The sequence below is a fragment of the Lampetra planeri genome, chromosome 11 (assembly GCF_965212315.1).
Source record: "Lampetra planeri chromosome 11, kcLamPlan1.2.h2, whole genome shotgun sequence".
Classification (NCBI taxonomy): Eukaryota; Metazoa; Chordata; class Hyperoartia; order Petromyzontiformes; family Petromyzontidae; genus Lampetra; species Lampetra planeri.
In genome coordinates, this window is record NC_136117.1 from 11,350,967 (window position 1) to 11,367,158 (window position 16,192).

Here is a 16,192-nt window from a genome sequence, read left to right on the forward strand (position 1 = left end):
CTCATAGCTGCGGCAAAAGGGGTGCTCTGGGAAGCTACGGGGGTTTAAAAACTTCTCAATTTGTGTGAAATTCAACCAATCCGCCACGTGGAGGCAATGTCGCACTGCCACGCACAAAGATATCTCATTGGAGTTTGAAGTCATTTTTGGATATACTCGTTTTTGCTGCCCTCTGCATTCCTTTTGTCGTAGATTCGAAATTATTTCGGCAGCATGGAATATCCACCCCATTGCTTCGCTCACGCCAGCGTTGGTACTCGCGCGAGTGTCAATGTCACCAAAGTTATTCGCAGCGACGATAGGAGATGTTTTCTGAGATTTGCAATGGGGAGACAAGAGCATACAAATAAAAATGGGAAAAATATTAACGATCTCGGGTCTCCTGATGACACCATCAATATAACGACTCGAATTAGGGGAAATGTAATTAAGGAGACTTGCAACGTTGGGCTCAGGATAAATGCGACGGAAGAAAACGTTACGTGCGACAAGCTTGCTAAGCAATTAGAGATATTCATTAGAAGGATACAAATGGAAAGAAAAAAAAACACAACGGAATACGTGAACCTGGAACAGATGTTGAATGCGTTTTTGCGATTAAATAAATAAATAGGCTACCGACAGCGGGAGGGAGTGTGCCTTATTAAGAACTTCGAATTAATGTATTAATCACTTTCAAGGATAGATTTATAAAGACACAAAGAGCACAACTCCCGTTCCTGGAAGACAAGTCACACAATGTCTTCTCGTCATTGTTAACAATATGTTTCTATGCTTCCTCGATGACTACCAACTTGTTAACATGTCTTTGTCTAAATGTAATTCTCTTTACGACTTAGCGTTTCGTATTAAAAATTTTTTATCTTCTTGGTTCTTTCGGTAAAGTCACGTAGAATGGAAATAATAAAATAATAAAAATAAAACATAATACAATAATTCTCACGACGTTTCGGCCACAACGTAAGCAGCCGTCCTCAGGTGAAGAACAGGTCTGTCAGAAAGACAGCGTCTGAATGAACACCACCAGGCTTGGCAGCGTATATTTAAGCTGGGTTGTAGGGGGAAGAGCGCCTTGACTGACAAAGGAATTTGCATATCAAGAGGAATTTAGCATATTAAAATCGAAAAAATGTTTTTATAATACTAATACTTTACAACCCTTGGTTAATCCACTGCTGGATGAAGCCCCTCACCCTCCCCTCCCCTCCCCCAGGGGCCATGTCAGTCATGGGGGTTGTTTGGCCATACTTCACCACGCTGGTCAATGAAAGTTGGTGAAATTGGTGGGGGGGGGGGGGCGGGAGAGATCCATATGTTATCTGTGACCGGGAATCAAGCTCATACCACAGAGTTCATAGATACACAGTCTCTTAACCGCTGTGCCTAACCTAAAGTTTCACATTTACAATGTTTGAGCTTGCAAAATGAGGAGCCAAGCTTGTTCACAATTATTACGTATATAAGGTAAAGGTGCAGCCCTGCAATTGCTTGCTCACTCCACTGCTGGTGCAAGGGCCTCCACTGGACGGACCTCGATGGGTATTTGGCCTCCGCTTCCATGCTGGGATTACCCACACGTGACCCCATCACACGTGACCTCCATCACACGTGACCCCATCACACGTGACCCCAGCACACGGGACGAAGCCGATCGAGTTCATAGTGCTGGGTGGGCAGAGCCAGTGGTGGATTGGGGAAACTTTCCCAACTGCTGCCCTACCACATGGAGTTGAACGTGTGCCTTTTGCATTGCAAGTTCAGTGTGTTAACCATTACACCATGGCAGCGTTCCATAGATATGCACAGTGCATAGATATATAGTGAAACACAATTCAGAATACTTTTTGTATAGGTTGTTAAATCCTTTGGAAGTTAGTGTTAAAACTATACAGGAACCCATCTCGTTTCATGGTATTGGGCAATTCTGGCTGTCATTTACCATGGAAATACATTTACTTTGATGCTGTAGGTGGGAATTGATCACCCATTGTGCTGTACCAACAAAAGAGAATGGGTGCTAATGTTTGTTGGTCAGATGGAAGCGGGGGCTAGTTTTTTTGGCAGCTCTATTCATTTCAAGTCAAGCTTGTGCGGTGGGAAAATTCAGCGGTGGGATTTATTTCGTAGGATTATTATTCAAAAGTCTCATTTGTCAGTTGGACTTTTCTTTTTTTACTGGACATTCAAGCAAATGCCAGTGCTTAGGTTTTACAAAGCAGGGCGACTTCGGCCCTGAGAACAGCTTTCATTTCCTCCACAACGACAGTCATAAAATTCACGACTGCTGTTCACATGACACAGATATAAATTCGTTCGGAATGGGCGTCCTGGGTAAAATTTAAAACGAAGCAATAGCCCACTGCTCTGGCACATACCAGGGCCCGAAGCGCTCTCTGTTCCACTGCATAATCGAGCAGAGAGTTTGAGAAAGTCCAAACAAATGCTGCTCTCTGCTTGACCGTGCGTTCTCAGCAGTTACACTTTTTTTTGAGCTCACAACTGCTCAATGTGCCGAATACCCTTTAACTCATGACGTCAACATTCACCTGATGAGTTAATGAGTTAATGATGACGTCACCCTGCTGCTGCTCTATATAAGAACGGGAGACAGAGCAGAGCCTCACCATTCTGGCGAATTGCCCGATGATGCTGGATGCAATTACCAGCGAAACGTCGTACTCAAATTGTAAATGTTGTGGTTTCACGCTTCAACACACCGGTGGGCTAAAGCAGTGAACTATTTGTCTTTTGTCAACGTAACACTTTTTTACTGATTGGCCGTGTCGGGTGGTGGAGGGTTACGACACATTTATAAATAACGCGATCTAAACCCAAAAACGTTGATTATGAATAATATTGGTCGCGAAAGCCTACCACGTGTTAGCCTAACATTCATCAAGACGTCTGGACGGTGGGCACCACCTCTCAGAAAAGCTCGACAAACGTAGGCATTTTAAACGCGAACAGCGACGAATATAATTTTTTTTTTTATCTTTACCACCAAACATTCGGTTCGGTGAATTAAAGACGACCGTGGCTTCTCTGCATCCACCACGACCTTCCACCAAATGTTTTAATTTCCCAACGAAGCGAGAGACTGCCAGAGGGATTGCTACGGAGCTGTGTATCTATCCCCGGTGCCCGTGCTGCAGTGCTCACGCGACTGTGACGTGCACGCACAGAAGAAGAAAGTGCCGGCAAGCCAAGGATGCACGATTTCTGAATTTATCCCATGTGACAGCTGTAAAATTATTATTTAGTGGAGCAATCTGTGTGATGTTTCATTCTTATAAATGGACACGCTTTAGTAGGTGAAATAATATGAATTTTTACAATATACTGGTAATGATAAATTACGTGTATTTTATTGCAGTGATTTAAGCCCCTATTTGCTTTGGTGTTATTTATCAGAATTAAAACGATGGTTAACTGTTAAATACAATAAAAAAAATGGTAGAAATAGAACCTTGGCACGTTAGTTCGTGCTAAGATGTAACCATAGCAATTAAAACGTTTAGGAAATTGTAAATGCTCCACAGAGCTGTCTTTGAAGGCTCATATTTGGTGGTTAGCCCCGTGGCACGGGATGGATTGAAATGAGATATTGCATTTAAAAAGGAGAAGCCTCTGTCAAGGGAGGTACATTGATGGACCAGGATATGTAAATGGTGTGTGCCGGTCGATTAGTTAAAATTATCAGATGTAGTTTAAGAGAAAAAAAAAACGAAGCTGTTATCTGTGAGCCACCCACCGACCGCAGTTTTAGTAGAATATCTGAATATTCAAATTAACATTCCAATTCCATTTTGTGAGAAAGAAATAAAACAATTTAAGTGTCCTCGCTAAAAGTTCAGCTGTCGTTGTTTGGAAAGCAGTGACCAGGATTCGAGTGGCGACCCTTGGGCTCAGGAAGCCAAAGTTGCGGACACTGAGCTGTGAATCCAGTGACCTGAGTTCGATCCCTGGCCATGATAACATCGGTGGTGAGCGATATCCGAACCGGTCCTCAATACCGCCAACCGGCATTGATCAGCGTGAGGAGCTCTCCAATCCGGCAGCAAAATGACAAAAGCGCTGTACATTATTGCATCGGTATTATTACGCAAGTTTTCGACTGATACAATACTTTGCAGAAAATACCTGGGTAGTGTCTTCATCGTGCACCGTGAAGGAATGTATCAGTGGATTAATATCAACAAATGTAAAAAAAAATGCATTTCTTCTTTGCATTACTTCACTGTCGAAGCAATGGGGTTTCAAATTGTGGAAATCCACAGTGTGATGGGCTTAGGCAGTTCAGTGTTGGTCCTAGAACTCAGGCAGGTGAAGGGGTCGTTCAATCACGGCGCTTTTCTAGGCTTTAAACCCCAATCATGAGTGAGCATTTATTAATTTTTATTTACTTTCATTTTTAAACACCAGTACAGCGCGCACAGATATGGTCTTCGTTGTTTTCGATGGGGCATTTCCATGGATGTGGCCGATGTCGTAGCTGACGTTCGAAGTAGTAATACTAATAAAATCTTCAGTTTAACACGTCGGCTTTCGCCACCAATATCATTCATAATACACTTTTTGGGGGTTAGATCACGTCAATTTATTATTTCCTGAAGTAATTAATAAAATCCTAATATTTACCTCGGGAAAATCTCAGCGAGTCCCGCTACATTTTGGTTGTTTTTGGCCAATTCCCTGAACTGAGTGTTTTTGCATATGTCGGGACGCAGCAGAGAAACCCCACCACACATGCAGGAGGGTAACGCACATCACTGCCACCTCCTGGCAATTTCACGGCGCTGGTGGTTACCCAGCCAAGTTGCTAACCCGGCTCAACCCCCGCTATAGCTCTCGAGATCTCACAGATGTGGTGCATTTAGCGCGATGTGGTCATGGGCATGAAGGAATTCCGCATCTTCGATTCCTCTCGATTGTGCACAACCCTGCCAAGCCAGGCCCTTGACCCCCCCCCCCCCCCAGTTCCCAGGAACATTGCTGCCTGGACAGAAGCTCCCTTCACTCCACTGTACGAATATATGGAAACTGCCTTCCTGAACACATTGTCGGCGAAATCACCGATTCTGGTCTTCAGGCATTCAAATGCCGAGCTCACGCACACACGGGACATATCCTGACTTCACCGCACGCCTTGTAGGGACTGAGTCTTTGAGCTGCAGTGAACCAATGATCATGCCGATTAGATGTACTCGTGTCTGATATGTCTCTTGTTCACAATTGCACCCAATAAAAAAAAGTCACAATATACAGGCACTTTGTCATACCACTGTCAGATGAAAGGGCTTTTCGTGCCTCGTCGGCCCTCGAGGGCTGTTTGACAATACTTCACCATGCTGGTCAGTGCGGGGTTGATGAAGGGGGGCACACAGGACCAGTTCAGATAGCCGTGGCTGCTGTCTGGCCAGCATGGCATTCTTGGATTAACTATGTATGAAATGAGGAGCCGCCCCCGATCCAAATGCAGCAAAGTAATCTGTATGTGCAGTATGGTCAATCATTGTTATGTTTATAGTTGTTCAGCAAATGAGTGAATTGTATGTGTAATCAAGTGGGTGGAACGAACATGGATTAAAGCTGTAAACTATTTTTATTTTACCAGGTAGGGCCCACTGACCTACATAGCTCTCGTTCAGAAGCTACCTCGCCACAAATTATAGCTCCAACGAAGTGGCTTATCACGTGGACATTTTATTGCAGCCAAATACTCTAAACGCGCATTGATTATAATAAATGTAAAGGGGGAAAACCAGAGGACCCGGAGAAAAATCCACGCGACCACGGGGCGAAACGTGAAAACGCACGACCTCCTGCATACCAGGCGAGGGAGTTAACATCTCGCCTCTGTGGCGAGATGGTTTATCTGTTGGGTGCAGCGCTGCAGAAGTGCTGTCACTTATCAGGCCGGGATACCTTTGTCGGGCATTCGGCCGCCGATTTGGTGACATTCGTTGTGCTTGCGCATGCAGCAGGGAAAACAGCGAGCCGGTTGTCTCATCTTGTCCTCCCCGCACAGCAGAAGAAAGACATCTTCTTGGTTCTTTCGGTAAAGTCACGTAGAATGGAAATAATAAAATAATAAAATAATAAAATAATAAAAATAAAACATAATAAAATAATTCTCACGACGTTTCGGCCACAACGCAAGCAGCCGTCCTCAGGTGGAGAGCAGGTCTGTCGAGTAGACAGAGTCTCTGTCTACAACGCTGCTTGCGTTGTGGCCGAAACGTCGTGAGAATTATTTTATTATGTTTTATTTTTATTATTTTATTATTTTATTATTTCCATTCTACGTGACTTTACGGAAAGAAGCAAGACGATTAATCCCTGCAGTCACGAAAGCTTTAAATCGAAACAGAAGAAAGACGTTAACAAAGCTCGCGGTTTTGTTTGGTGAGCATCCAACAAAATAAGGGCACGAGGTGCTGATTGCGTAAAGGCGTCATCGTCGTCGTCGTCGTAGACATGGCAAGGCGTGGCTGTTGAATTTGGACGAAAGCAATTCGTTGGAAGCTCGGTGTGTGCACGAGCAGCAGGGCTGGAACAGTGCCACTTACCGCTGGCGAAATACATTTGGCCAAAATCTTTAGCGGCATTGTCCCAAAGAGCTTGCAACTCATTTATTTAAAATATTCCTCTGTTTCAGGCCAAAAGCGTCACAGATACCCTATATAAAAGTGAAATATCAGCCCCCTAGGTTTTGGTTGGTATTCACGCCAGCAGTAATGAGAAGGAGCGTGTTGATTTAATTTAAAAATCCGGGATGTGGGAAATGAGCTCTAATATTGATGCATCATCCAGATCGCTGAATCCAATCACTTTAAATCCGCTGTGAATTGAATTTCCTTTTTAGCGCCCTTAATGAAGTGGAAAATGTCTACACTGTGCTCGCCTGGATTCTCTCTGAAAGCGATAATGAGATTTTGTGTTTTTAATACATGCCGAATTTTTGAAATTTGGAAGACAAAAAGATTGCAAGGAATTAAATTAGAAAAAAAATATTTTTTTTATGTTTTACATATTTTTAATCCTGAAAAGATATCAGATAAGGCCACCGTGCCTGGGAACTAATGACAGATTGCATTTTGGCAAACTAATTGCGTTTGGGAGAGATTTGTGATTAGAACTCCGCGCCAACCGGAGTGGGAGCGCTTGGCAGTGTCCGTGCGTTGACACCTGCATCTGTGTTCGACACAAACATTCTGCGCGCGGAGTGCGGAGAATTGTCGGAACTGCCTTCAGTAAAATTGGCAAAAAAAATTAATTAGTTCAATAATTCCTCTACATTGTTTTTTTTTTTAAGCTTCACTTTTTAATTACGGGAACATAATTACACCGATGGGCTGATTATTTTAATATGCCTGCTTACTAATGATAGTTGAAGCGGAGATTTAGTTCATATCTGGAAACAATTGTGCTGGGCACATATTTGCACAAGGCAGTTTTTCCTACCATTTACACCACTCTACAACACGCGTGTTAGACCACGATCCTCTCGAGCCTCCACTCGCGTGTTATTTTCTGCAACTGTAAACACAAATGCGTGTTTCTTTCTCTCTCGCTGCAGTCTCGTTTATTCGCCGGCGTTCACCACTCGCATGGCGTCGTATGATGTAACGCAGTCCACATTACGCACAGAAGAGATAACTTCCAAATGTTGTCTGGTGTGTTTAGCCTTGCGTGATTTGCCCTATAGAACCGCACTCTTACCAACGATGGGATCTGTGCAATTACAAAGGGCCAGTTGTTTTCTTGACAAGAAAGATTAATCAAACTGGGGCGCGATGTCACCCAAAAAGGCTGCACGCGTTGTTTTAATAACTTCTCGTGTAGTGTCTGCGATGCTAAAATATTAATTTGCCGCAATACAGCGGTGGCATAGAGAGACTGGGATGGTCTTTTGACAGGATAACCATTTTGCACACTCGTACGAAATTGCTGCGTGCTTTTACATAGCATCCAGAGAACACGTACAAATCTATTTGCCAGATGAATACTAATATTATTATTTTTTATCGCTCATTATACTAAAATTTTATAACGTGATTGGATCTTCTTCATGGCTCGGCCATTCGCAGTTCTCAATTTTTTTTTTTGCGTTTGTGTGGAGAGACTCACAGCGACGGTAGGAGATGGCCCAAGTCCTCCACTTAAGCAGATGAGTAATTTCCTCCTTATTGCTTTGCTTTATGCGTACACTTTAATATATGAATGTGACTGTGAATGGCTATAATCGAAATTGTAAAATATGCTCACAGCCTGTGTGGCATTGTACCCAAAAAGAATTGCCATCTCTGCCTGCGTGTGCTTTCTTTTACAATGCGCCTAAACTGGATTTTTAAAAGTCCAAATATCGTTTATAACGTGGGCTATTAAGCAGTATTGATTGTTTAATATTGACCATTAATGCGTTCATGTTTTACTCACAGAGTAGTTACTGCATTTAAAATGTCAATGTAAGCATTTGCCTTTGACATCGATATTACAGACATATTGACCCAAATTTCATTGCTTTGAACGTCGGTTTTTGCTTGTTAACTTTTAATAAGATAACCCTAACAAGCAACCGTGAGTTCTGCCAATTTCTTTATGGCTTTATCCTTTTTAATATCCATAGCTGGCTATGCTTAATGGAAAAAAAACACACACAACCACTAACCCAGCAACTGGGAATATTTTTGCTTATAAATCAGCCCATGCTAGCTCTCCAATAAATAAGTGTGTTTCTCTCTCTCGGCATAGATGATCATTTGTAAAGTACCACATACACTTGGAATACTGCCATGGCCTTATTCTATTTAAAAAAAATTATAATGTGAATTTGCTAACGAGAAATGTGGAGAAGGAAGGGGGGGGGGGTTACTTATTTTGTCATGCCAGTGTGGTGGGGTGATATGTTTAGGCATTATCTTTCAAATTGCCTTAAAATTAAGGATGTTAAAGAGGGATTGCGTTGAAAACTGCCAGACGTGGGAGGCTGTACGCATTAATACAGCGCGCGTTATCTGCAAACAGAAAATTTTGCCTTCCGATGCAGGGCTGATGGAATCCTGCCCGGTGGTTTTTTTTTTCTATTCTTCTTCTTTTGTTGCGCCCTTGTTGTGTCTTTAACCTCCAGGTAATTCTGGCGTGCCGGGGGGGGGGGGTTGGGGATGGGGCTGTCCATCATCTCCGAGAGACGCGGCCGCATCGCCCGCCACTCGAGGGAGGAGGAGGAGGGGGGGCGGGGGCTGCAGGGAGAAATAAATGCGGATGTCCTCTCGCCGTGCCAACGACACCTGAGCAAGGTGAACGCGGCGCCCTGGCACACAGAGAGAGAGAGAGCTCGGCCGGCTAGTCATTGCCCAAGCTGCCCGATTGGGCCGACAATTCGATGAGCGACGTTATGGTCAGTGCCGAGCTTAATTGTTGTTATTCATCCAAGGCGGCAATTCTGCATTGTGTGGATTATATAGGCGCGTCTGCCTCTGTATGCGTTGTGTGTGCGAACGCCCGAGTAACATTTGTCCGTGGTTTTGTGTTATCGAAGGCAGGAGTCGTCAGAGCCGAAGTATACATCAATTTTTTTAGGCGTGTTTTTTTTACTTGTTCTTACATTCACCGTTGTTTATCCGTTACCGATTCCTTCATTCGCTGACCTTCCTTGCATGTCAAATGTAACAGCACGAGATAACATCATCATCATCATCCGTCATGAATCTATCTCTCCTTCAGGCCGTTGTTATCCTCCATAACTGCTTCTCAAACTCCATTTGTGTATTGCGAGCGTATATTTTAAAGGCTTTCCGCATTATCACGTTGGTCCTTTTGCTGATTGGCATTTGTTTTGCCATTTGTTTTCTTCCCCCTTTGACTTGCATTCTGTTTTCTCTTGCCGGCTATTGAAACATTTTGTTGCGTGTTCTATTTTGTTTTTTAAACATGCTTTGATTCCCGTTACGCACTCTCTTGTTTTTTTTCGTGTCATCATCTTCTTCTCATTTCATTATTCCGTCCTATGTCTTTATGCGCTGTTTAATATAACATAGATGCATATTATCTCCGCTCCCTCCTCCCCCACGAAGCGTAATTAAAACCAGCTGTCCCCTGCCGTCTGCAGCCGTGCGGAAGCTGTAACAAACATTTTATCTGGCTTCTCATCAAAGCGCCCGAAGGATGCGGCGCAGCGGCCCATCTGCGTTGGCTGTTTAGTCTGTTGGGGGGGGGTGGGTGAATTAACAATCGTATTATAATACAGCGCGCTTGCACAGACGGCGCAGACGCGCGCCGGCTTGCATCAAACACAAGGCCCGCGAACGCACGCGCGCACGCACACAAGCGCGCGGTCCTGCACACAACACGCACGGCATATTAATACTTCCACTCTTGCACAAATGTCGAGCTGTTAAGTAATTAATGCTCTGTAATCATTTAATTGTCTGCAAGGGGTGGCAGGAATATTTATATTCAATCTACGGCTCATTAGGGACTCCCAGCAGTATTTAGCTGCGAACAAAGTGCGTTTTTTTTTGGCTTGGGAGCCGAGACAAGATTCGTCTTTAAAACAAAAAGGATGTCACACCCGTTTTTAACTGCCATTGCAGAAACTCCCTCCCACTGCGCTTGCTGACCAAGGACAATGATGGGAACGGCCTTAAGAGAGACGCCTTTGATTTTGCTAAACTAAAAAAAACCTTCTACCGCAAGCGGCCGTTTTCAACCGCAGTTATTTTCCCTCTTCCATCTCTTTTTTTTTGTTGTGGTCAACCGTAAGCGCGTGTGCACAAGTAAGCATTCGCACTTTTATATTAAGCTAATTAAGAGCGGCCCATTGAATCTAATGTTTGTGTTGGCAGGTAGCCGGTTTCAAATCGGCCTTTGGTGTGTCGCATTCAATGGTGGGACCATCTCTGTGTGCCGTGAAGAAGGGCTCTTGCCCGAAACGTCGCACGTTTTACATTTCCGCGCGCAGCAGGGCACTCACGTAGCGATATCATACGACTGACGGTCGGTTCCATTTGGGTCAGATCGTGTGGGTACAATGCCAGTGAGAACTTCTCACCCTCCGCATACCCTCCGCATGGAACCAAGCGAATCAAGCTTGTCACGTGGTCAATGTGCCGATTGATTTTAGATTTTCGGAAAAACGGTTACAAAAATAATTAAATAAAGAATAGAGACATTTTACTATTTTGAACGACGTTTCGCCAGAGGATAAAATCAGCATAATCTGGAGGTAGATATTGATTGCTGTTGTTGTAATATTACCTTTTAAGGTCGTTGGTTTTCCTTCACGAAGCGTGTTGAGTCTTCATTTGGAGCAAAGCAGCGTCAGCACGAACAGCAGAGAGGGTGTGTCGCGGTCTGGTGATGCAGTCGCTTGATTAACCCAGATAGTGATCGAAAACAAGTGTCTGCCAATGAGTGTAGGGTTGTTGAAGCCTCGTGGCTGACACAATAATGTCCATGGCAGCAGTGAAGATTGTAGGCCGATTGATGTTGTTCTTCTTCTCTCTCTCTCCGCAATGATGATGACGACGAAATGTCCGTGAAAAGGGCATGATTTGAGATCACAATAAATACTCGTTGCGATATGCACAAGAGCGTTGTATGTGCAAGAGTCAAAAACAAAAAAGCTCGATTCGCGGCGAGGAACTAATCCTGGCCACTAACACTGTCAATAAATAATGATGATGATGATGACGATAATAGGAATGATGAAGAAGGAAGAAGGAAGAAAAGGAACGAAGAGGAAAGATACATTCTAGATTTGAAGCTTTCGTGACTGCAAGGATTCATATTCTTAGGTATTTTCGGTAAAGTCACGTAGGTAAAAAATGTAAATTAAAATTAGTAAAATAAAAATAAAAAAACACGACGTTTCGGAGGCAACACAAGCTTCCGTCTTCAGGTGGAACCGTCACAGCCACGACAGCTGTATCACGTAAATGAGAGATTACAAGAGCTACCACTCCGTATATATATTAATTTTAATTTCATTTTTTTACCTACGTGACTTTACCGAAAAAACCTAAGAATAGGAAAGATAAAACTGCGTCGGTGAATAATTTCCTCGGGGGCGAGCGTGAGGTCTGCGTCTGCGCTGAATCTCTCGTCCGTTCGCCTCGTGGGCCCCGCGTGTTTACGCGGCCGTGGCCGGGCATCGGCGTCCCCTCGCAAATTCATTACTTTGGCGCTCGCTCGTGAAGTTGACGAATACCTGAACTTTTAACGGGCGCGGAATTTGCCGCGTGACGTATTCCTAAGAGGTGGCGGCGAAACCTTTTCCTTGGCGCTCGGCTCACCCAAGTGGCCTTGTTAACGCGCATTAGCATTTTGTTGGGGGGGGGGGGAAACAACAATCAGAGCCACCGGAGGTAGTGGGGGGGCTGGAGTTTTGAGAAGGTCTTTGATGTTTGCTGGGGGGAGGTGTAGTCATTTATTTTCACGGGCACGCACAACCGCGCGCACACACGCACACAAACCCAATTTAAAATTGCCTTTGTTGTAACGTCTCCCCTCGGTAAGAGAGTGGCGGTCGTAATGATTAAGTTTAACGCGATTGCTTGAGTGCGCGTGCGTGATTGGTGGACGCACCGATAGACGAATGTCTTCCTGTGAGCCCCTCTGTCGGCTCGCTCGGACAACGGCTGTTAGCGAGGGTCAAAATGGGCCGATGGTGCCGGATGCAATGACCGGCGACACGTCACAGTGCTCGAATTGTAAATGTCGTGGATGTGTCCTCTTCCCCAACACGCCGGTGGGCTGCAGTAGTCACGAATGGACCATATTTTGTTTACGTGACAAACCTCACTAATTGGCTGTGTCGGGTGGTGGCGGGTTAACGACACATTTCTTTTAACTTATGCGATATAACTCGAAAAAAACCCTTCATTACGAGCTAGGTCCTATTAAGGCCGGCACGTCACGTGGGAGTGCAGTGTGAGTGACACGTTTATTTGCCCAATGTTGACATCCGCACACTCTGCGTTATACAGTCATCAACTCGCATTCTTATTCGGCATGGTCAGGAATTGAATCCAGATCCTCAGCAACGTAGACGATGATGTCTGCCTGGGTATGTTGTACCATCGGACACTCCACCCCCACATCACCCAACTCCCAATTGGTGATAGGGCAGTTGTGGAAAGAGTGGAGAGTTTCCCATACCTGGGCAGTGTGCTCATGACCGGCTCCGGTTTGACAGCAGAGGTCTCACTCGGAATCAGTCGAGCGGCATTATCTTTTCATCGGCTGTGTAACGCTGCGTGGAAGCTACCTAGTCTATCACTCCGCACGAAGCTTCAGGTCTTCTCGGCCACGGTCATTCCCTCCTTTCTCTACGCTTGCGAAACGTGGACCCCCCTAATGGAACATCTTCGGCAGTTAGAAACATTTAGGCTAGCCTCCCTACGATCGATCCTGGGTTTAACCAGGCTGGATTGTGTGAGGAGCTCACAAATCCTTTAAAGATGTGGACAAAGTCCCATTAGTGAGCTCCTCCGGCAGGCAAGGCTGCGTTGGCTGGGTCATGTAGCCCGCATGCCCAGCCACCGCATGCCTATACAGCTTTTGTTCGGCCGGATCGAGGGGGCTAAACGGGCGCGGCACGGGCTAGAGAAGAGATGGAGTGATGTGGTACAGGAGGACGTGGAGCTGAGTGGACTTGCCGATGACTGGTACCAGCGGTGTCAAGATCGGCCTCTGTGGAGGAGGCTCGTGAAGGACGCTACTGTGCAGTTGGAGGCAGTCGCCCTCCAACAACAACGGAGGGCGGAGGAACGACGCTCACAACAACGAGCGGAGCGCCGGGTGGCTAAACACAGCAAGTTGGCACAATAGGGGGCACAGGTGGTGCATCAGCCAGTCGTCTCAGTCAGTCGACCCGTGGCATCTGGGTCTGCCCCGTGACCTCCTGCCAGCGGGCGTTCGACACTTCACGTGGCCTCAAGGTGCACATAGCCTGGCACAAGCGTCATGGCTGACGTCACCGCCACTTAGTGGCGAATGGCGGTTGTTGTTGTTGTTGGCTGTGTTTTGGGTACGTGTGTTCGTGTAAGACGGTGGTGTAAACATCAGAACTGGGGATGCAAAGGTGGCCGGGCATGGTGATGGCTACACCACTACACCACCTCCTCACGCTGATGCACTTCGCCTTCATAAGTGTTCGCTGATAGCACTTGCCCCAACAGTGTGTGCAGGAGGGATCTTTTGTATTTGTGTGTGTGTATTAGTATCAGAGGCGTAGCTAGGGGGTGGGCAGGGGGGTACATATGTCCCCGGGCGCCAAGGTAAAGGGGCGCCAAATTTAGGCTTACAACGTCACATTATAACTTATTGCGGCGGGCGCGGCAGCCTGAAACTACTGCACAAATCTACACCTCAACCTAAAAGTGTATATATCCCGCCACACACAGCCTACATGTCATGTAATTACATGTTGGTATGTGATTAAACGGGGGGGGGCGCCAATTTTTTAGTTCGTCCCCGGGCGTAAAATATCCTAGTTACGCCACTGATTAGTATTGGTAAAATTAGGGCTTAAACATTTACAATTGTCTGTCAACTTCAATATTATTAGAAATGCCTGGGAATGCATGTTCTGCATTGTGAGTTTAGCTTCATGTGAGAAAAAAAACATATCTAGAAGGTGACCCCCCTCTGAAAAAGTAAATATAACTCTATCAGACATCGTGCAGGAGTGTAACCTGTGTAAGCCTCGCCTTTGGTAAAGTTCTGATTGCCAGGAACCCCCTACTGCGAACAGAGTAGGCATTTATGTCGAATTGACTTGAACATGCTCTTTAACAGCTGGAGGTCCGCGCAATAAGGCGATAAGATGTTTTTCAAGTTAAGTTTGATGTCTTCTGCGAAATGCCTCGTGACATTAAACTGCTCATCTGTGTTTGCAAGAGATTCGCTTAAATAAAACATCTGTTGGCTGTTGATCTGAGGCTGCGAGGGATGCCACTCACCTGAGAGCGAGACTGCGCCCACAACTTGTTTTCTCTCCGGTTTTGTCTTTCACATTTAAAAAAATAAGAAGGGTGGCTCGCTTTGGAACAAAATCTGAAGAGGTTTTTTTTACCGCCCCCCCACCCCCCAGCCTCCTTTTTTCACTTTAACACATCCACCAACTAATAACCATTGTGTGCGTGTGTAGCGAAGAGTTGGTGACCCTCCAAAACCTGGGTGACAAGACGGCTGATGAGCAGCAAGATAACGAGCTTACAAACAGTGGCAGCCACACGACTCCGTGTGCTCTGCGACAGGATCGGGGGTCAAGAGGTCAAGTCCACGGAGTTTCCTTTAAGATGAGTGCGATGGCGCGAGAGTAAGAGAGAGCGAGAGAGAGAGAGCTAGAGAGAGAGAGAGAAACACAGCGGAGGTGGGGAGGAAGGAGCTGAGTGGAGATGAAGGCAGGAACGCCGCTGCTGTTGTTGAGACCGGCGGGGGGGGGGGGAATGGGTCCCCTGCAGATCGTGACGGCATAGACAAGCATCTGGCATTTTACTGCCTGACAGCCGGGCCTTGTTTGTTCTCCGTAACGAGCGCCGCAGTCGCGCTAATGAGCGTTTCCATGCGCTATTATTGCCTCTTCAAAAAAAGAAAGAGGCTGTGGAGCGTTGGCTAGATACCGGGGTTAAATCCGCGCTCTTCTCGCCCCCCCCCCCTTCCCACACACCTCTCCCACGCGTAACTTCTTCGAAGAAGCGGTGTCCTTTTCGCTGCAAGTGCATCATTAAACGCTGCCACCGTTGTGCAGTAAACACTACAAATAGGGCAAAGTGAGTGAAGCAACACACACACACAAAACAACAAGGTACGTCTCACGCAGCCTCGGGGCAGCGTGAGACGTACCTAGCAATGCCCGAGGTGGCACCTCGGATTTTTTTGAGTTCTCACCGGATGTGGCCATCCGTGCTTGCCGTGCCAGTCAGATGCACAGATCTTCGATCGAGGGAGCCACGTGTTGCATATCATTGCCAGAATCGTAGGGTCTGCCTTTAATTTGCGAGAGCGTTGCACAAGAGACCGCCAGCTGCCATTATTCAGTGCGCCCGTTTGCGGGAGACGTCAAACTCAAAGAGGGCATCTGGCTCACGGATGCTTTAAATAAAACCCACGCTGTCAACAGGCTGACAATTTGCGCGGCGCGTCTGTTTAACAAGACAAATAGGCGCGCTTGCAACTGCGGGAG